This window comes from Dromiciops gliroides, chromosome 4 (genome assembly GCF_019393635.1).
Source record: "Dromiciops gliroides isolate mDroGli1 chromosome 4, mDroGli1.pri, whole genome shotgun sequence".
NCBI lineage: Eukaryota > Metazoa > Chordata > Mammalia > Microbiotheria > Microbiotheriidae > Dromiciops > Dromiciops gliroides.
Genome location: NC_057864.1, coordinates 366349326 through 366372314, shown reverse-complemented (window position 1 = coordinate 366372314; position 22989 = coordinate 366349326).

The following is a 22989-nucleotide window of genomic DNA, read 5'->3' as shown; positions in this document are numbered from 1 at the left end:
GGTAGATAACATAACCTCTTTGATCTCCAGTTTCCCCAAATGTAAAATAAGGGGGTAGGAAAATGAATTTTAATTTTGTATCATTTGATTATTAGTACTAATTAGTACTCATTTGTAATATTCCCCTCTGTTTAAACTCTACCCTTTTTTTTTAAATTTTTAGTGAGGCAATTGGGGTTAAGTGACTTGCCCAGGGTCACACAGCTATTAAGTGTTAAATGTCTGAGGCTGGATTTGAACTCAGGTACTCCTGACTCCAGGGCCGGTGCTCTATCCACTGCACCACCTAGCTGCCCCTAAACTCTACCCTTCTTGAGAGTTCTAGCTCACATAGAAAAATTGTTTCCAGAAACTGACTGAGGAATGTGGTCACATACCAGGGCCTGGTCTAGAATTCTCTATTTATCCCATAAACAAAAGCCAAACTGAACCTGGTTCTTGATACCAAAAGCTATTCTTCTGACTTTGGTTCCATAAGCCTTGCCTATGAAGAAGAAATAAAGCCAGAGAGATCTTGATCCCAAAAGGTTTTGCTTGTCCAAGTTGCTGGAGGCCGCTAAAACTCATGATCAGGCCTCCTTCTTCATAAAATAATGAGGGGGGGCCTGAGGACTTTTTAGCCCACTTCCTCATCAAGTGTCTATCACTTAAGGTTGTTTTTTTCTTTTCAGAGGAGAGCCCAATAATATGCTGTCAGGAAGACAGGTGAGCATTTAAAATGACTCAAGGACTTCCCTCTTTGTTGTTGGTTACCAAGAGAAACTACTGACCATTAATTTATTGATTATTGGCTAGTCTAATCAATAAATTGATTTTTAATACCTGGAAACCTTGTCTCTTGGGATTTTATTTGTGACAGGGTGTTGGATAAGATGGCCTGTGAGATCCCTTCTAGATCTATATCTTTGATCTCATTTACGTGGAAATTCTTTCCAATTTTGCAGATCACAACCCATTTATGACTGCTAATCTTGGGCAACTTTTGCCAATGTCCTCAAAGAAAATCACTATAAAAGGTGGATCCAACAGGCCTTACTCAAGATCTCCTGATATCACAATGATACTAGCAGCACATATTGTTGTTGTTCAGTTGTGTCTGACTCCTTCTTGTCCTGTGGGCCATAGCATGCCAATGCTGTCCAGTAGGTTTTCTTGGTAAAGAAACTGGAGTGGTTTGCAATTTCCTTCTCCAGCTCATTTTATAAATGATGAAACTGAGGCAAAAAGAATTAAGTTACTTGCCCAGGGTCACACACCAAGTAAAGTATCAGAAGCCAGATTTGAACCTTGGTCTTCCTGATTCCAGGCCCAGCACTCAATCCACTAAGCCATTAAGGTGCTTCAGCACATATAGACTTCATCAGTTGTCCTTCAATCTCACCACATGACTAGTCCAGCTTTAGTTATGATTATAGCTTGTTTTCTCTTTGATCACGACTATGACATTCTTTATACCTCTCCTCCTGCACAAGTCTTTGTCATGTGTTACTGCCTGCTCACACCCACCATGCAATGCATTTTTCCATTCCCCTTTGGGTGATCCTCAACCTCTCTTTGAAGATTGTAATTTTCCTTGACAACCAGCCCTATGATTTCACTGGAAGAACATTAGTATTAAAACAATAGACCTTTTTTTTTTCAAGGGAAAGCTTTGGGAACATAAAAGGCCTTTGTTCTTCTCAGACTCAATCTATCCCACTCTCCTCCTCCTATTAGAGTCAGTCATTCAGTTGGTCAATAAGCATTGATTAGGGATTTATCATGTACCAGGTATTGTGCTAAGTGCTGAAGATACAAAAAAGTGGCAAAAATCGCTCCTGACCTAAAAAAGCTCACATTTTAATGGGGGAAATATGTAAATAACTAGGTACATACAAGATACATATATATACATATATATATATATATAAATGTGTGTGTATATGTGTTTGTGTGTATAAAATGCATTATATATTTATATGTAAATCCTAAATATTAATCCTAAATATATAAATTTGTTGAGAGTAGATGCAGTGGTTTTCAAGCTGTATGTATTTCTGGGCAAGCTCCAGGCTCTCCATCTGACTGCCTATCACTGTCTGGCATTTCACATTCTTTTAATTTTTCCCATGCGTATGGTTAGGGCTTTTTGAGTGATGATGGTTTTCACATAAGAGGCTATGCAATATTCTAGGGTTTGAATGCCATAGAGCACTGTCATCAACAAACAATTGCATCTGGAGGATCTTACCACCTACAGGGGATAATATTCCTTCATCTTGGGCTCTGTGTTGGACCTCCTTGGCGACAGTAGTGACCATCCTTTGGTTAGCATACATCTGTTTGTTCTATGTTTCTTTTGATGTTAATGATCAAAGGGTTGTCAAATAAAATGTTGTTATATCTTTCTTTTTTCAAATAGTATTTTCCCCAAAGATATGAAAAGATAATTTTTAGCATTCATTTTTTGAGTTCCAAGTTTTTCTCCCTCCCTTACATCTCTCCCCTCTTCCTAAAATGGTAAGCAATTTGATATAGGTTATATATGTATAATCATATAAAATATATTTCTATATTAGTCACAGTTGTGAAAGAAGAACCAGACCAAAAGACAAAAAAACATGAAAAAAACAAAGTGAAAATCGTATGTTTCCATCAGCATTCAGACTGCATCTCTTCTTTCTCTGGATGTGGATAGCATTTTCCATTGTGAGTCCTTTGGAATTGTCTTGGATCATTGCATTCTCTCCTTCTTTAGGTCAATTACGTGATGGTTAAGGTATGGTCTGATAAACTACAAAGTATAGTGGTGGATAGAGACAGCCGTGGAGCCAGGAAGAAGTTAGAGTCTCAACACTAATATATATTTGCTACATGACACTGGGCAAATCATTTAACCTCTCATTCTCTAGGCAAAGAGAGTCCTCACAAGGGAGTTCCCTCTATCAGTGAAATTATAGGTTCATTTTCTGTCCTTGCCCCCACAGATGTGATTCACTGCTGAATAATATTACTTGCAAAAGTGTGCCTGCTCCTTTCTAATACTTGCATCAAGGATGTCCTTGGTACTTATGTTAATTATTTTCACAAAAAATGTTTTTCATATAGATGGAGAAGCATGTATCATATAGCTAGACAGCTAGGTGGTTCAGTGGATGGGGTGTTGGATCTCTAATTAAGAAGACCTGAGTTCGAATCCAGCCTCAAACACTTACTATTTTGTGACTCTGTCTGAGTCACAATCTCTTAGATTCCTCATTTGTAAAATGGGGTTAATAACAGCCTCATCTCCCAGGGTTGTTGTGAGGATAAAATGAGATAATATTTAGTAATAGGTAATATTTATATAAGGGCAGTTAGGTACCACAGTGGATAGAGTACTGGGCCTGGAGTCAAGAAAACTCTTGCTGAGTTCAAATCTGACCTCAGACACTTACTAGTTGTGAAACCCTGGGCAAGTCACTTAATCCCATTTGCTTCAGTTTCTTCATATGTAAAATGAACTGGAGAAGGAAATAGCAAACCACTACATTATCTCTGGCAAGAAAACCCCAAATAGGATCACAGAATTCGTCATGACTGAAAACAACTAAAGAACAACTGCATTTCTTAAATAGAACTTACTATATACCAGGCACTGTGCTAAGTACTTTTCAAACATTATCTTATTTCATCCTCATGACACTCCTGAGAGGTTGCTGTTATTTTTATATCCATTTTACAGATGAGAAAACTGAGGCCAATAGAGGTTCAGTGATTTGCCCAGGATCATGTAGCTAGTAAATGTCTGAGGCTAGATTTGAACTCAGGTTTTTCTGACTCCAGGCCCAGAGTTCTATTTACTGTGCCACCTCATTTACTTTATTTGTAAAGTGCTTTGCAAACCTTAAAAGTTAAATAAATATTATTTAATATGTAATAATAGTGATTACTCTTATTGAAAAGTAGGCATATGGGTCTCTCAAATAAAAACTAAATTCCTTTACCTGTCTTTGAAAGTTCTCCAGAATATGGCTCCAACTTATCTTTCCAGTCTCCTTCTATATCATTTCCCTTTACTTACTGTTCCTTTTAACTACACTTATGGGTTAACTAATTTTGTCCTTCCCAGAAGGAAGAAATATACAAATTACTAATCTCTATTACAAATCTGGAAAAGATAGGACACATCAACGGTCTAAACTCTTAATGGAGGTCTCTGTTGTGTCATTACATTAGTTAAAAAATTGTTGACAAGTATTACAAATAATTATATCTTTCAAAAAGTAGATGCTAGAAGGAATGATGAGACCTACTGCTCTATTTTTCTGAATTTTTACCTAGTAAGGAGAGTGGTTGTTGAAGCAAAAACAATATAACACCTTAGAGTTCTTTTTTTTTTAATTTTTTTCATTTTTAATTTATTTTTTTTTAATTTTTAATTTATATTTTTGGCAGAGCAATGAGGGTTAAGTGACCTGCGCAGGGTCACACAGCTAGTTAAGTGTTAAGTGTCAGAGGCCGGATTTGAACTCAGGTCCTCCTGAATCCAGGGCTGGTGCTTTTATTCACTGTGCCACCTAGCTGCCCCCACCTTAGAGTTCTTAATAGGTACAAAGGAGTTTACTAGGTGTTATTTACCTTATACCATGGTACTCAGGACAGTAAATTTCAAAGATTTCAAAGCAAAAGTGGCTGACCCCTTTGCCATAGACTTTAAAAGTGATGTCAGCTCTGGAGGATAGAAGGTTTTCAAAAATGAATTTCTATTTGAAAAAAAAAGAACAGAATTTCTGATGAAACAATTGAAAATTACTTCACTGAGGAAGAACATGAAAATGCTAGCAAACCAATGAAGGTGCACATTGACGTATTTTAAAAGGAAATGTACAAAAGATGAGAGGAAGAGGTCACTGAAATGAATATAAAAGAATGGATTCATTCTGTAAGAACATTGGAAGGACTAAAGACCAGAATGCACTAAAACCTTCAATAAATGATTGTTAATCATTTGATTCAGTCGCGTCTGACTGAATGCATTTCTTAAGAATTTACTATGTGGGGGTAGCTAGGTGGTGCAGTGGATAAAGCACTGGCCCTGGATTCAGGAGTACCTGAGTTCAAATCCGGGCTCAGACACTTGGCACTTACTAGCTGTGTGACCCTGGGCAAGTCACTTTACCCTCAATACCCTGCAAAAAAAAAAAAAAAAAGAATTTACTATGTCAGACACTGTGCAAAGGGCTGAGATACAGAGATCTCTGCCCTCAGGAGCTTATATTCTTTAGGGGGAGATAGCATGTACACATATAAATATAGGCAAACTAAGAATTTTAAAAATATATACAAGGTAATTTGGTGGGGGGAGGCATTGGCATCTAGGTCAGTGGTTCAGACTCAAATAGAAACAGTGCTTGAAGCCTGTGACTTGACTTAGAAAACCACACGTTAACATTATCATATTGTATTTTGGGGGTGGCTAGGGGGTGCAGTGGACAAAGTGCTGGGCCTGGAGTCAGGAAGACTCCTTTTGCTGAGTTCAAATCTGGCTTGACACTTACTAGCTGTGTGACTCTGAGCAAGTCACTCAACCCTGTTTGTCTCACTTTCCACATCTGTAAAATGAGCTGGAGAAGGAAATAGCAAACTGCTCCAGTATCTTTGCCAAGAAAACTCCAAATGGGGTCATGAAGACACAATGGAACAACAACAAAAATCATATTTTTATTTATTTTTCGAAACATTTTCCAATGACATTTTAATCCTGTTTCTGCAGAACCCAGGAGTTTTGCCAGCTCAGCCACAGGCTGCCTACAGACTCGGATTATGACATCTCTGATCTAGCGGATCAGGAAAGACTTCACGGAAGGGATGCTTTTGAGCTGAGCTTTGAAGAAAACGAGGGATTCTGAGAGGTGGAGATGAAAAGGGAGGGCATCCCAGGCATGGGGGATAACCTGTTTAAAAGCATGGAGATGAGTGATGAATATTGTATAAAAAGAATAGCAGGAAGGGCCCATTTGTCTAGAACAAAGACTGTGTCAAAGGGAGTAATAGAAAAGGTTGGAAAGGCAGATGACAGTCTAGGTTATGAATGACTTGAAGTGTCAAACAGAGGAATTTTTATTTAATCTTAGAGATGGTGATAACATTCTAGTGATTCCCCATTGCCTCCAGGATCAAATAGAAAACCCTCTGTTTGGCATTGAAAGACTTCCATAACCCAGCCCCTCCTACACTTCCAAACACATAACACCCCCCCCCCATGTTGTGTGATTATCTGTGAGCCCATGGCACACGGGCTTCCTTGCTCCTCCTAGCCCTCCATTTCCTTGACTCCAACCATTTTCTTTGACAGTCTCCCATGTCTATAGTGTTCTCCCTCCTCATCTCCACCTCTTGGTTTCCTTGAAATCCCAGCTAAAATCTCAACTTCCGCAGGGAGCCTTTCCTGAGCCTTCTTTATTCTGGTGCTTCCCATGGGATTATCTCCAATTTATTCTCTCCTTAGCCTATTTGTACATAGTTGCTTACGTATTGTCTTCTTATTAAACCATGAACTTCTTCAGGGAACGGCTATGTTTTGCTTTCTTTGGATGCCCAGCACTTAGCACAATTCCTGGCACTTAGTAAGTATTTAATAAATCTTTACTGACTGACTTAAGGGAGAGAAGATAGAACTAATGAACAACTATGTTGTTTCTGTTTTCTTTACCAAGGAAAAGATCTCCCTTCAGTGAATTCAAGTTACCTGGACAGAATGAATTACATTCCAGGTTACTGGAAGAATTTGCAGATATGTCTGCTAAACCCACCCTTGGTGATCTTTAAGGAATCATAGAGAATGGGAGCAGTGCCCTGGAATGGGAGACAGGCAAACGTGGTAATTTGCATAGGATTTATATCTGGAGATCTGACCTTAGCTCTATCACTGTGTCCACCTCCTTCGTTAGTCAAATTTAAATAAGTAGGGGCATCTGCAAGATCAAAATTGACAAATGAAAAGACCGAAAACTATGCCATGTGACACTCAGCTGAAAGAATTTTTTTTAAGTGTTAACATTTTCTTTTGCTATGTGTATGTCTGATATCATGTATACACAACCAAAGCAGAGCATGGAAAGCTCGGAGATATCACTACTTTTTCTCCAAATCATCTATGCAGGGCCCACTCTACACAGAAAACTGTGAGGATAATCAAAAGAAACAGTGGTTGTATTTCCTCACCTCAAAGTTGAAGACTGACATCTCCATGCACATGCCAGGGGAATGCTACTTCATTCATTCTGAAATAGCATTTCACAAGAGAGGATTTAAAAAAAAATTCTTGAATGGACAAATACTTTCCATGTCCCTTAGCATGTTTTCTTTTTTATAGCTGAAAGAATGTTAACCTGGAAAAGAGAAGTTTGTTTGGGGGACTGGGTGGAGGGAATTTGGCATGATAGTCATCTTCACATATTTGAAAAGGGACCATGTGAAAGAGGGTTTAGTTGTTTTCTCTGCTTGGACCCAGAAGGCAAAACTAGATAGCAGTTGCTCTGAAGTGTCTATTCCTAGTGAAATTCTATGACAATTTTTTTTGGAATTTTGATTTTTTGTTTGTATATCACCTATTTCTCAAAATATCCTTTCCTCTTTCCTAACCAGCATGCTATTCTTTGTAACAGAATTTTCTATTTTTTGAAATAAAAAAGAAAGAGAAAAAATTAAGAAAAACTAGTTAAGAAATTATTAGAAGGATTGAAATATAACAGCATATGCATTGTTCCATACCCATAGTTTCCAACCATTGTAAAGAAAGAAGAGAGGTACATTTTTCATTTTGTTCTCAAGGGGCCAACCTTGTTCATTATAACTACATGGATGTTTTTTTCAGTTTTTGGATTATTCTTTTCATTTACATTATTTTAGTTATTGCATATATCGTTATCTTGGTTTTGCTTACTTAGTTCTGTATCAGTTCGTATGTCTTCCCTTGCATCTCTCAATTTTTTATATTAACCGTTGCCTTTATCACAGTAATATTCCATTATAATATAAATTTAGTCACTCTCAGTTAAAGAGCATTTATGTTGCTTCAAGTCCTTTGCACCTACAAAATGTACTATTATGGATATTTTGGTGTATATGAGACCTTTCTTTAGGTTTCTTATTTCCCCAGTTTGTAAAACAACTTTGAGATCTCTGAACCTAAGGTGATGGACAGATTAGTGATGTTTTTTAGTGTAATTCCGAATTGTCATCCAGCATAGGGATCAGGATAGTGGTAGAGAAAGGACTTATGATTTTCATTTCTACAGTGAGTGACAGTGTGAGAAAACTCCCTTTACTTGTTAAAATTATCATGGTCTCTGTAACTTAAGTCTTAGAGGGTTGCCTGGGGCACTTAGAGGTTAAATGACTTGTATAGGGTCAAACAGCCTGTATGTGTCAAAGGAAGAATTTAAACTTCTTTTTTTTTTTTTTTTGCTGCCAAGACCAATTCCCTACTCATTATATCAGGATGCCTCTCACTTAGTACAATGGTTAGATCAATTTATAATACTAGCAAAATGTTAATACAACTGTCCAACATTAACTAATCCAATCTTTTGCCATCTTTGCCAATTATCTGTACGTGAAATAAAACTTGAGAGTTGTTTTGATATGTATTTTTCTTATTAGTGATATGGAAAATTCTTTGCTATTGTCAGTTTGCAATATTTTTTGTGGAGAAGTGTTTGTTTATATCCTTTAACTATTTATATATTGGGGAATGACTTATTAAATATATTTATATTAGTCTTGTGTGCATACATACGTACATACATACACACATACATGCATGCATGCATACATACATAATGGAGTTTTGGAGCATGTACAGATCATGTAACATGGAGGCATACCTAAGGTTGCTTGCCTAGGTATGCCCTAATTGTCTAAGATGGAGATGCTCTTCTTCCTCTATCTTGCGGTGGGGGGCAGGAGGGGGCTGGGTTACCTCTTTTAATTGACTGCCATATTGGAATAGCCTGTGTCTAACACTGGTGCCAATTCAGGTAGGAGTTGGGGACTGCTGCTATTTTCTCCTCCTCCCTCCCTCCACTCCCTCCTCCTCCCCCTTCCTCCTCCTCCTTCTCTTCTTTTGAATCATATAACAAACCATGGACTAGATAACCAAAGACTGTTCAGTATCTCTGATCAATGTCAATCTGGAAGGGAACTTCCAATGGCATATAGTAAGGCCTTTTGTCCTTGGCCTTGTCCTATTAAACATTATTTGTCAATAACTTAGTTAAAGGGTCAGATGGCATAATTATAAAATTTGCAAATGACACAAAAATGAGTAATAGAACCAAAATGCTCGAAGAGAGAACTGGAATGCAAAATTGTTTTGGCAGGGTGAAATGATGGGAAAATCTAGTAAGATGAAATTTAATAGGGCTAGAGGTCCTGTCCTCAAAAAAGCAGGGGGGGGGGGCAGCTAGGTGCCACAGTGGATAGAGCATTAGCCTTGAATCAGAAGGATCTGAGTTCAAATCTGGATTTTGACACTTACTGGCTGTGTGACCTGGGGTAGGTCACTTAATCCCAATTACCTACAATAAAAGGGCACATAAGGAATATAGGCTGGAAAAATGGATTTGCCAAATATAGAAAAAAAATTTTATTATTACTGTGGTTCATCCTTCTTGATATTCATAAACATGCACACATTACAGGCATTGGATTAAATTGTTTGAATGAATGGTGATAAAAATATATACCTCTGTTTTGAATCTATACCAAAACTTGGAGTCAATTCCTATTTGATCTAAACTCTTACCTTAGTGTTTTATAATTAACAAATCAATACCTTTATGGAGTATTTTTCAAGTAAATATTTCTAATGCCATTAATTTTCTAATTGTACTGTCCCTGGAATCTTATTGCCTAAATTTATCTCTTATAAACTATTTTACATATTTAATTTGAAATGTGGTCCTCAAAGTTGAATGCAAATGTTACCAGGAAGGTCTGACAAAGAACCAAAAAAAAAATGCAGATTCTCAAGAGGAGAATATACCAATGGCTTTGCTCATTATTTTATGTGATATTTTTGTACTAATGTAATTCAATAGACTGTATCAGAGTACATGAAAGACTATAGTGTAGTGGATTCTTTACTAAGAATCTTTTGACTAAGAAGTCATAAGACCAAGGTTTATGGGCTAGCATTATCATTTATTAGATGTGTGACCTTGGGCTGTGCATCATGTAAATTGTTGGCCTCAGTTTTCTAATTGGACTAGATCAAGGATTCTTAACATTTTTTGTGTCATGGGCCCCATGTGGACAACAGTGTGGCTTCACCAAGCCTATGGACTCCTCAGAGCATTATATTTAAATGCCTAAAACCAAATTCTATTGAAATTATACACATAAACATATCCATATCCATATCCATTCATATATATGTGTGTATATATATATATATATATATATATATATTAATGGATAGGGGTGTGTGTGTGTACACAATACACATCTCAGGGGTATATGTGTATAAACATACACAGATACACACACACACACATATATATAAACACCCATTTTTGTATGTCTGTATATATGCACACATGTGTCTCTCTGTGTGTATATACACCCATATACAATACATACATGTACACATATATACATATGCATGTACACAAACACCCATGCATGCAGATGTACACATGCACACATATATGTGTGTATATATGTATATATATGTGTGTGTGTGTGTATATATATAGTCAGGGACCTTGTAGCAGGCTACTGCAATGGTTTATTTCCCTGCTACAAATCTCTCCCAATTCCAGTCTACCCTTTATTCGGCTATCAAAGTGATTTTCCTAAAGCATATGTCTGACCATGTCACTCCTTTATTAAATAAACTCTAGTGACTCGCTGTGACCTTAAGGATCAAATAAAAAATTTAGCTTTTAAAGTCCTCTTAACTTGACCTCTTCATATCTTTCCAAGTCTTTTTTAACACCTTACTTCCCAACCTGGTGACATTAGCCTCTTTGCTCTTTCTCACACAGGATACATCATTTTTTAGCTTTATGCTGTCCTCTGCATCTGGAATTCTCTCCCTTCTCATCTCCACCTCCTGATTTCCCTGGTTTCCTTTAAGTGCCAGCTAAAATGTGACCTTTTGCATTAAGCTTTTCCTAATCCCTTTTCATATTAGTGCCTTCCTTATATTGAGGCTCTCCAGCTTTTCCTGTCTATATCTTGTTTGTATATAATTACCTCTATATCATCTCTCTTGTTAGAGTGTTACTTCTTTGAGAGTCAGTGAGAGCCTTTTGCCTTTATGGTATCCCCAGAACTTAACACAGCGCCTGGCACATATAAACTTAATAAATACTTATTGACTGACTGACTTACTTGGAATTTGGAATCAATTGTCTTTAGACTGGGAATGACAAGGTTGTGTCATCTCAGAGAACTTTTGTGAGGATCAAATATAACAGTTTAATGCTATAGAGAAGTCAGCTATTATTTTTTAAATTATATTCTACAAAGGACCCATTCATCTCAGTATTTAATTCACATACTAATAGCCTATCTTGGATTTATTTTTAATTTCCTCCTACTGTATAATCCATTGTTTTTATAAGTTTGTAATTCTTTTATAAGGCTTATATAGTGTCCTAAATAATAATTGCACTTGCATAGCTCTACCCTAAAGTTAGTCATCTCTTAGCAGAACTATTTATTTCATTGCTGGATTCAGTATTTAAGAAATTCAAGGCATCAGAAGGGAAAAGGGGGATATTTTGAAAGAAACACTAGGGAACTTTATCACAAGGTTTCACTACATAGCTGATCTAAGCTATAATTTCAAATGTGCAAAGTGCTTGTTGGGGTGGACTATTTATAAAATGGTTGCAGGAGAGAGGACTACCCAATTATAGGAAAACAAGCCCTATTACTCTATAGGGGATTTAATGGAAGGGAAAAGTGTCCTTCATGCCACACTCCAGTGAAAGGACACAAAAAAAGAAATGAACATATATTTTCTTGCCCTGTGGACCCATGAAACCCAAGCTGGAGATCTAAATCAATGGCCTTTTCCTGGTCTTCATCTTTCCTAACATACCTATAGCTTTTGACTCTGTTGACGCTCCCTTCTCCTGAAGCATTGTTTCCTTCCTTGGCTTCTGTGAGACACTGTGCTCTCTCTCTCTCTCTCTCTCTCTCTCTCTCTCTCTCTCTCTCTCTCTCGCTCTCGCTCTCGCTCTCGCTCTCGCTCTCGCTCTCGCTCTCACTCTTTCTCATTCTTTCTTTCTCCCCTCTCCTCCCTTCCTTCCTTCCTTCCTTCCTTCCTTTCTTTTTCTTCTAGAATATCCTTCTCCCAAGCACTAAGTACATACTGCTACCTTATCTATCTATCTATCTGGATGATAGATAGAGATAGATGATAGTGTGTGTGTGTGTGTATACACACACACACATATACATACACATACATACATATACATATACATATACACACACACACATAACTTCTTTTGGGCAGCCTTTATTAAATATTTAGAGCATACTACTGCAAAGCCTATAGTGGAAGACATTGCTTTTCCAAAGGCATATTCTCAATTCAACTCAATTGGCAAGTAGTTGCTGAGGACCTACTATATGCAAAGAACTGTGCAAGACAATGGAGTACAAAATGGAAAAAATACACAGTCCCTGCCCTCAAGGATCCTACTGCTCTATACACTGCACTATCAATGACCTCTGGTCCACTGGAATATTGCATTGATAGCTAAGAAATATTAAAAGACCTAAAGGAAATCTTCCACTGTGTTGAGTAGTTTTTTTTGAAGGAGTTATGGACAGACATGGTCAGGTATAAGACAGGATGAAAACACATTAATGGAGAGGTGGAGCCAAGATAGCGAAGAGAGGACAGCAAGTTGCCTGAGTTCTCCTTTGGTTCCCTCAAAAAGAACATTAAATCAAGCCTCTAAATGGATTCTGAAACTACAGAACCTGCAAAGAGACAGAGAGCCACAATCTTCCAACCTGAGATAATTTAGAAGACTTAAGGAAAAGTTGGTCTCATTCAGGCAAAAGGGGAGGGCAGTGCACCTCAACATAGTGTAGAGGGAGTTGGGGCAAGTCAGCAGGAAGCTCTAGGCCACATCCAAGCAACTGAGGCCCCTTGATCCTGGCTCAGAAAGCTGGTGGTGCAGCATGCCAATGGTGAGATCCACCAATACTAGCTGAGAGGGTAGGCTGCCAGATAGAAGGCCACCCACAGGACAGGTGTGACCAGGCCTGGCAATCCCAGCATTCTGGGAGCAAGTGCAGGGAGTAAGCCCAGGGCAGTGAGAAATCCATAAGCCATAGAGGCGTCAGAGTAGAAAGCCAGTGACATAGCCCCTAGCTCCCAGAACAAGAAGCTTGAAACAGTGACCCTGGTGCCCCTGGAGCAGACCTCAACTTAAAAAAAAATAAGCTGCAATATGAGTAAGAGACAAAAAAGAGCTCTTACCATTGAGAGTTTCTGTGTCAACAGGGAAGAGCTAAACACAAACTCAGATGAGGACAATACTCTCAAATTGCCTACATGTGTAGCCTCAAGAGGGAAGAAGAATTGGTCTCAAGACCAAAAAGCCTTCTTGGAAGCACTCAAAAAGGATTTTCAAAATCAATTGAGAGAGGTAGAAAAAAATGGGGAGAGAAATGAAAGCAACACAAGAAAATTATGAAAAAAGAATCAGCAGCTTGGAAAAGGAAGCACAATGATTGACTGAAGAAAATAATTCCTTAAAAATTTCATTTGGCCAAATGGAAAAGGAGGTGCATGATCTGACTGAAGAAAACAATGCCTTATAAAATACCTCATACATTAAAAAAAAACAAACAAACAATGCCTTAAAAATTTGAATTGAACTGTTTGAAGCTAATGACTATGCGACACCAGGAATCAGTCAAACAGAATCAAAGGAATGAAAAAATAGAAGAAAATGTGAAATACCTCATTGGAAAGACAACTGATCTGGAAATACAGATCTAGGAGAGACAATTTGAGAATCATTGGACTGCCTGAAAGCCATGATCAGAAAAAGAATCTAGACACAATATTCCAGGAAATTATTAAGGAGAACTGCCCTGATATAGAATCAGAGGATAAAATCATCATTGAAAGAATCCACTGATCACCTCACCAAAAGGAAAACTCCAAGGAATATTGTAGCCAAATTCCAGAATTATCAGGTGAAGGAGAAAACACTCCATGCAGCAATTTAAATATCATGGAGCCACAGTCAGGATTGCACAGGACCTGGCAGCTTCAACATTAAAGGATCACAAAGCTTGGAATATGATATTCTGGAATGCAAAGGAGCTTGGATTGCAGCCAAGAATCCATTACCCAGCAAAACTTAACATTCTCTTTCAGGGGAAAAGATGGACATTCAATGAAATAGGGGATTTCCAAGGTGTCCTGATGAAAAGACCAGAACTAAATAGAAAATTTGATCTTAACATACAAGACTCAAGAGAAGTTTAAAAAGGTAAACAGGGGAAAAAGTTATTCAATAAGATTAAACTGTTTTCATCCCTATATATATATATATATATATATATATATATATACTTGGGCAGACAAAAGGATTATACAGATAGTGTATAAATATAAATTGTCTTTGATGTGATGATATAAAGAAAATTAAGGGGTTAAAAAGGAGTTTATGGGGAGAAGTGGGAAGGGATGGTGGAATGGGGTGAATTACATCTTATGAAGAGGTGTGAAAAACCTACTACAATAGAGGGAAATAAGGGAGGTGTGAACATTGTTTCAACCTTACTTTCACTAGATTTGATTCAAAGAGGGAATAATTATATGTTCACTTGGATAAAGAAACTTAGCTTATTCTTTAGGAAAGTAAAAGGGTAAGGGGGAAAGGGGGGACTGATAGAAGGGAGGGAAGAAGCAGGGGAGAAAAGGGTAAAGGAAAGGGAGGGGGACTGATAAAAGGGAAGGCAGATTGGAGGAGGCAGAGGTAAGAAGCAAAACATTGGTGAGGAGGAATAGGGTGAAAGAAGGTGGGGAAAATACAAAGGGGGTAAATAGAATGGAAGGAAATAGACATTAATAATAACTGTGAATGTGAATGGGATGAACTCTGCCATAAAATGGAAGCAAATAGCAGAGTGGATTAAAACCCAGAATCCTAAAATATACTGTTTATAAGAAACATATTTGAAGCAGAGAAATACACATGGAGTAAAGGTAAAAGGTTGGAGCAAATATGTTATGCTTCAGCTGAAGTAAAAAAAAGCAAGGGTAGTAATCCTTATCTCAGACAAAGCAAAAGCAAAAATAGATCTAATTAAAAGAGGTAAGGAAGGAAACTACATCTTGCTAAAAGGTACTATAGATAATGATGTAATATCAATACTAAAATCTATGTGACAAGTGGTATAGCATCCAAATTCTTAGAGAAGTTAAAGGAGTTACAAGAGGAAATACACAGTAATACTATACTAGTGGGGGATCTGAATCTGCCCCTCTCAGAATTAGATAAATCTAGCCACAAAATAAATAAGAAAGAAGTTAAAGCTATGAATAGAATGTTAGAAAAGTTAGATATGATAGATAGTCTGGAGAAAACTGAATGGGGATAGAAAGGAACATACCTTTTTCTCAGCAGTCCATGGCACATATTCAAAAATTTACCATGTATTAGGGCACAAAAACCTCATAGTCAAATGTAGAAAGGTAGAGATAGTAAATGCATCATTCTCAGATCATGATGCAATAAAAATTACATGTAATAAAGAGCCATGGAAAGGTAGGCTGACCAAACAAGAGATAGAGAATATTATGAAATGCAAAATGAATGATTTTGACTACATTAAATTAAAAAGTTTTTGCACAAACAGAAGAAATACATGCAAAATTAGAAGGGAGACAGAAATCTGGGAAATAATTTTTATAGCCAGTACTTCTGATAAAGGCCTCATTTTGAATATATATCAGGAGCTAAATCAAATTTATAAGACTCCAAGTCATTCCCCAAATCAGAAATGGTCAAAGGATATGAAAAGGCAGTTTTCTGATGAAGAAATCAAAGCTATCTATTGTCATATGAAAAAATGCTCTAAATCACTATTGGTTAGAGAAATGCATATTACAACAACTCTGAGGTACCACCTAACACCTATCAGATTGGCTAATATGACAAAAAAGGAAAATGATAAATGTTGGAGAAGTTGTGGAAAAAATTGGAACACTAATGCATTGTTGGTGGAGCTGTGAACTGATCCAACCAACCATTCTGGAGAGTAGTTTGGAACTATGCCCAAAGGGTTATAAAGCTGTGCATACCCTTTGACCCAGCAATACCACTATTAGGTCTTTTCCCCAATGAAATCATGAAAAAGGGAAAAGGACCCACATGTACAAAAATATTTATAGCTGCTCTTTTTGTGGTGGCAAGGAATTGAAAATTAAGGGATTGCCCATCAATTGGGGAATGGCTGAACAAATTGTGATATATGAATGTAATGGAATACTATTGTGCTGTAAGAAATGATGTGCAGGTGTATTTCAGAGAAACCTGGAAGAACTTGCATGAACTGATGCTGAGTGAGATGAGCAGAACCAGGAGAACATTGTACATAGTATCAACAACATTATGTGTTGATCAACTGTGATAGACTTGATTCTTCTCAGTAATACAATGGTCCAAGATAGTCCCAAAGGAGTCATGAAGGAAAATGCTCTCCAAATCCAGAAAAAAAGAACTATGGAATCTAGATGAAGATTGAACCATATTATTTCTCTTGTTTTTGTTGTCGTTTTTCTTTTTTGAGGTTCTTCCTTTTTGCTCTGATTCTTCTCTCATAACATGACTAATGCAGAAATATATTTAATGTGATTGTACATATATAACCCATATCAGATTACTTTCTGTCTTGTGGAGGGTAGAGAAAGGGGAGGGAGAAAAATTTGAAACTAGAAATGTTATAAAATCAAATGTTGAAAACTATCTCTAAATGTAACTGGAAAATAACAAAATATTTATATGGAAAAAAGAAAACACATTGATGTTTTCAACATATCGCAATCAAAAATAACAACTACATTAATGCAATCATGGATTCTTTAGAAACTACAGGATATAAACAATGGACCTTTAAACTATTTATGAAAAGAAGGTTTGGTGGGAAGATAAAGAGGTTGACATTAGACATAATTGACTTTCAAGACAACATGGCATTCATAGGGTGGGCCTTGTATAGAATTAATTGTTATTTGAAGTTTTTATGACCCCATCTTTTGGCTAGAATTAAAAAAAAAACCCTGCTAGTGCACTGGTCTGGGGCTCAGGCCAGTGTGAGAGCCAGGGTTTGTAAAATTCTAGCCAAAAGATGGGGGTCATAAAAACCTCAAATAACAATTAATTCTATACAGGCTCAACTTGTGAACTATATGGAGGTGGTGAAAAGGTATATTATAGCCAATCAGCTACACATAAGCAGCAGCCCAAGCCATGAGACCAGAAGAACTTGTGTTTTGGTTGTGTTTTTTGTTTTGGGGTGGGGCAATGAGGGTTAAATGACTTGCCCAGGGTCACACAGCTGGTCATCCCTTCTTAGCAAAAGTATGCATGGAATACAACATACAGTGTCTGAGGCTGGATTTGAACAGAAGAACTTTTAAAAGTAGTAATAGTCATTAAGCATTTAGGCAGTGCTTAAATTTTGTTCAAGAAAGAATTTAAATGGTGTCAAGGCAACAAAGGGTATGAAAAGAACATATCAGAAGATGAATTTCAGAAAATAAGGAGCTTTTGGTGTCCATGAAGCTGATACTAGAAAAAGTAAAAGAGGGAATAACAAGATTCTGGGCTAATGGTCCAGACGATCAATGATTTAGTAGCACAAGCTGTGTTAAAGTTATTCTTCCAATAATATATATCACTTCCCATGCATGTGTCAAAATCATACAAGATTCCTTGGACGATACAACAACAAAAATTACTTAGTTTGATGACTCTCTCTGATTGTTAATTTCAAGCAAGGCATAAAACAGGGACATGCAGGTTCATTAAAGGTTCCTGCCTCTTTCATAGAGGTTGTCTGGCACTGAGTGCATAAGGAAAGGGCATTGCCTATAAAGAAGAAGTTGTTAACTTTATTAGCTTCTCTTTAAAATATATTTTGATAGGGGCAGCTGGGTGGTGCAGTGGATAAAGCATTGGCCCTGGATTCAGGAGGACCCAAGTTCAAATCTGCTCTCAGACACTTGCCACTTGCTAGCTATGTGACCTTGGGCAAGTCACTTAATCCTTATTGCCCTGCAAAAAAGTATTAAATTTTTTATTGATTACTGTATTTCAATATAATTGATTTAATTTTTAATCCCATGAATTTTATGTGATATATTTTAAACTATTATTCTGAGAAGACATCCGTAGGCTTTGCCAGACTGTCAGAGGACTTCATGACCCCCCAAAAAGGTGAAGGATTTGTGCTATAGATGTTGAAGTCCTCTTGAGGCTTCTCTTTACAGTTGATATTATGTTGATTAAAGGTCCTTAAACACTGAATAATCTGTTAATGAATTAAATTATTATATAAAATAGTTTCACCTAACTCACTATATAGGAAAATCAAAGAGTATAAAAATGCTTTTTGTACAGACTACGTTATGTTGTTGAACAGAGAACTTCTAGCTAGTAGATCACTGCATATATCTTGTACAAAAACCGTAGATGAATAAGGAGGTGGGCTGGAAATGGCACAGAATAGAAAGAGAGAATAATGGGTTATGTGTGTGAGAAAATGTGTAACACCCTTCACAACCCCATGGTATTTCTGAAGCAAAGGCCCATCTTTTAAGAATCAAAATTCATCTGTAGTTGTAGTATAGCTTAGAAATGTTGAATACAAATTTTTGAATAATTGAAGTTTCAGGTCAACCACAGAACAATGGAGAGGTTCTTTGTAAGTGTGTGTAGGCTCAAACACATTATTAATGATCATAAAGAGTCAGAAATGAAGCAGATGAGGAGGGGCATCTAGGTGGCACAGTGGATAGAGCACCAGCCCTGGAGTCAGGAGGACCTCAGTTCAAATCCAGCCTCAGACACTTATCACTTACTAGCTGTGTGACCTGGACAAGTCACTTAACCCCAATTGAATCACCAAAAGAAAAAAAAAAGATAGAAAAAAGAAACGAAGCAGATGTCCATCTTTTGTTGAATGGTTCAACAGATTGCAGTATATGAATACTGTGGAATATTATTTTTCTCTAGGAAATAGTAAACATGAAGAAATCAGAGAAGCACAGGAAGACATATGAACTGATCCCGAATAAAGCAAGGAAATATAAAACAAACCAGGAATCACATATAATAAGACTCTGATATAATTGGAAATAACAATTACAACAATGAAACAGTACTTTATGATTTTAAAGACTAAGAACCTTGACCCTGGAGAAGAGTCAAGAATATTTTCATCCCTTCTTAGCAAAAGTATGCATGGAATACAACATACATTGTCAGACTCTGCTTTTCCTGAATTGCTTTTTTGGCCCTATTTCTTTGAAAATTTGTTTTTCACAAGGGATAGTTTGCTGACTAGGGGAGGGGGTAAGGAGACATTTAGAAATGAAGGTGACCAAACCAAAGAAATTCCTTAATCTTTTAAAAATGACCAACTAAGAAATAGGGAGAAGATGGCATATTATACAATGGATTTGCTGCATCAAGCAGCATATATGCTACTATATATAATATATAACTATATGTGTATATGTCTCTCTATATATGTACACATAAACACACACACATATATATATACATACAATACATATACATATATACATATACATACTACAAAGAAAATTTGCATGATCCAGCTTTATAAATTGGGAGACTGAAAATGGATGTCACTTGATTGTATCTAAAAGTACATTTGAATTATAGGATCAGCATCAGAAGGTACCTTAAAGGTCATCTGGTCCAACTGTCTCCATTTGCAAATGAGGAACCTGTGCCTCCTTGGAAGCGAAAGAACTTGCCCAAGCTTATATAAATGTCAGTACTGAAATTTCAACCCAGATCCTTTGCATCCTAATCCCGGTAACTTTCTACTGTACCCTGCTGCCTCTAGTTTTAGAGTATTTTCTTTCTCAATATTCCAAACTTGTTAGTTGTGAGAAAAACTAAACAAAATTCCAGTTTATTTCAGGGATTTGTAGAGAAATAGAGGAAATATAGCATAGTGGATAATAATTCTTAATTATATATCCTTAATATGGTTATTATTTTTATTTAATTAGAAACAGCTCATACTTCAGGAAAATACATATGATTTCGAGTGAAACTAATTTCCCAAGGGCTTTAACAAGTAGTTTTTAAAAGGGCAATATAACATTTTGGAGGAGAAAGTTACCTTCTTTAAAGAGGAAAAAAAATATTTTTACCCTTAGCATTGGTTTTCCATTTATCTTAAGTACATTGCTTTAACTAAATCTTATCCACTTTCAAATTAAATTCACCAAAAAAAAGAGAAGATATTTGCAAAGAGTGTGGTCTTCAGTAGTTCAAATTGGTGGTATCTACTTTCCAGTAATCCCCATCCTCAACTCTGCTACCCATGTCTTTGCTATTTCTTTTATTCTTGATAGCTTCCACTTGTCTGGCTATCGGAGATTAACCAGTATGTAAGTTTTTCTTTGAAACCAACACAGTGCTCTGGGCAATGACTATGCACAAAAAGTTTTACACTCCACTGCCAACCAACTCCTTCATTCTCCCCCCACTCCCCTGGAAAAAAAAAAAGATGAGTGCCAAAGGAGGGGATTGCCCCCTTTTGGTTTTGTATCTACTGATATGGATTTTAAGAATAACAGGGGAGAGATTCCCCTCTCCTTCCTTACTTCTCAACAAGGGCAGGAAGCAAGGGCTGGCTCTGGGTGTGTTATAAATTCAGAAGTCTGTTCAATGCCCACAGTCACAAGCCTGATTCAACCTCTACACTGGCACCAAGAAGTACCTTCACCACTCCTGAGCATGTCTCAAACATAGACTGATGGATTAGAGAGCTCTCATCTCAGCAGGAGCTTTAAATCTTGGTTTTCTTTAGAAATCCTCTGTGCTGGCTAATTGCCAAACAAGAGGATGATGGGAACCAATTAGGCAGTATTTGCATAATAGATATATTGCAGAAGAATGGCTTAGCTATCTTAAGTCATCTACTAGTTAATTTTATGATGCAGTGACTAGGGTAAATGAAAGAGAGAGAGAGAGAGAGAGAGAGAGAGAGAGAGAGAGAGAGAGAGAGAGAGAGAGAAAGGCTGTATTTATGTCGTGCCCTTTATTTAAAGCTGATGAAAGGCCTTTGTAAATACGATGTTATAGCAAGCTTCCCTCTGTTACATACGAAGAAGCTTAAAGCATGAAAGGTTTGCATCACTGGGTTATCATTGGCCTAGGCATCCATCCAGCGATGGGGCCATGCCAAAAACTAAGTCTTTAGATGTAATCTCTTGTGCTTTGCCTACTTAACCAGGGCCTTCTCAGAAAATTATTTAGTTCATATGTTCAAAAGAATACATGCTATTCTAAAAGTGCCTTGTTTCTAGTAGACCCATGGAACCTATCTGAAGATCAGAGAGATTTTGTCATTTCTTTTTCCCTGCCCCTCTGGCTTCTAGTTCTGATACAGGAACTTCAAATAGGGTTGTTGGGGAGGAAGGGTTGGATCAAAAATGGACATTTGAAGCCCAAATCTCAAGGGTCAATTATTGAAGTCAGAATATTGCAGAACTAAAATCTAATTTGCCAGTTGTATACAACCCCTATGCCACTCATGGGACACAGTGATATTTTCATGGAGCTTTCCACAAAAATCCAGGGTGAAATAAAGCCCGAGGAAAATAAGTTTGTTCAGATCTTTAGAAGATTAACTTCACAGCGTTTTTGGCTTTCCATATCTGGCTAACATCTGTTTCCATATAAACTGTTCATTATAGAGAATGTGCTACTATCCTTGCCCTTCTGAAATATTTTTTCCCCTAGAGCAAGCTATATCAGTGAGGCCACATAACCTCCAGCATGGTTTCAAACGGATAGGAGAATCAGGTGTCTGAGATCTATTTTAAATTCAGGAGCAGTCACATGAACTGCTAAAAGGAAAAAAGCAGAAATATTGAAAATCTGTGACTGGATGTGTCAGAGAGGAGTTGCAATAGTATTTACCTAGACTTTTACAAATTATCTTTTAAGGAAATTAAAATAGCATAATATGAACACATGGGATAAACTTTTTAAACCCTCTAGGAAAAAATACACACACACACTTAACAATTAAATAATTTTTTAGGAGGGACATTGGAAAACTGGTGTGGAATCAAAGGAAGGTGCCTGGATATTGAGGGGTCAGAAAATTGTGTCACATGAGAAGAAATGGTGACAAAAATCAAACAAAATAATTAGTTATGTTTAGCGTGAAGGACAGAAGACTTGGAGGGGTGGATGGAAACCTAATAGCTATTTTCAAATATTTGTAGGATTGCCATGTAGAAGAAGGATTCATTTTCAATGCAACTCAAAAAACTTTTATCAAGCACCTGTAGCAACTTCAGTAATGTCTCCTTGCTCATGGAATCCATAGAAAAACTATCCTAGATTCAAGGTATTCTTTGGGCCCATATTTAGTCAAAACCACAGCTCATGAGCCCCCACTGATGTATCTACTTTTTTTAGTTAATCAGAGAACACAATTAGTTTAAAGCAAATATTTAATGGGAAACATCCATTAAGTTATAGACCATTCTCCCCCTTGTTCTAGTGTGTGCATTCTGCAATGAATACATACATGTCATCAATGGGAAGAGTAGACATGCTTAGAGATCTTAGAGTACCATCTGGTACAATCCTTTTATTTTACAGTTGGAGAAAATGAAGCCTAAAAATAAGGAACTTTCCCAAGGTCACACAAACCCAGACTGGCTTTCCTGAATGTTTGAATACTCTCTATTTCACA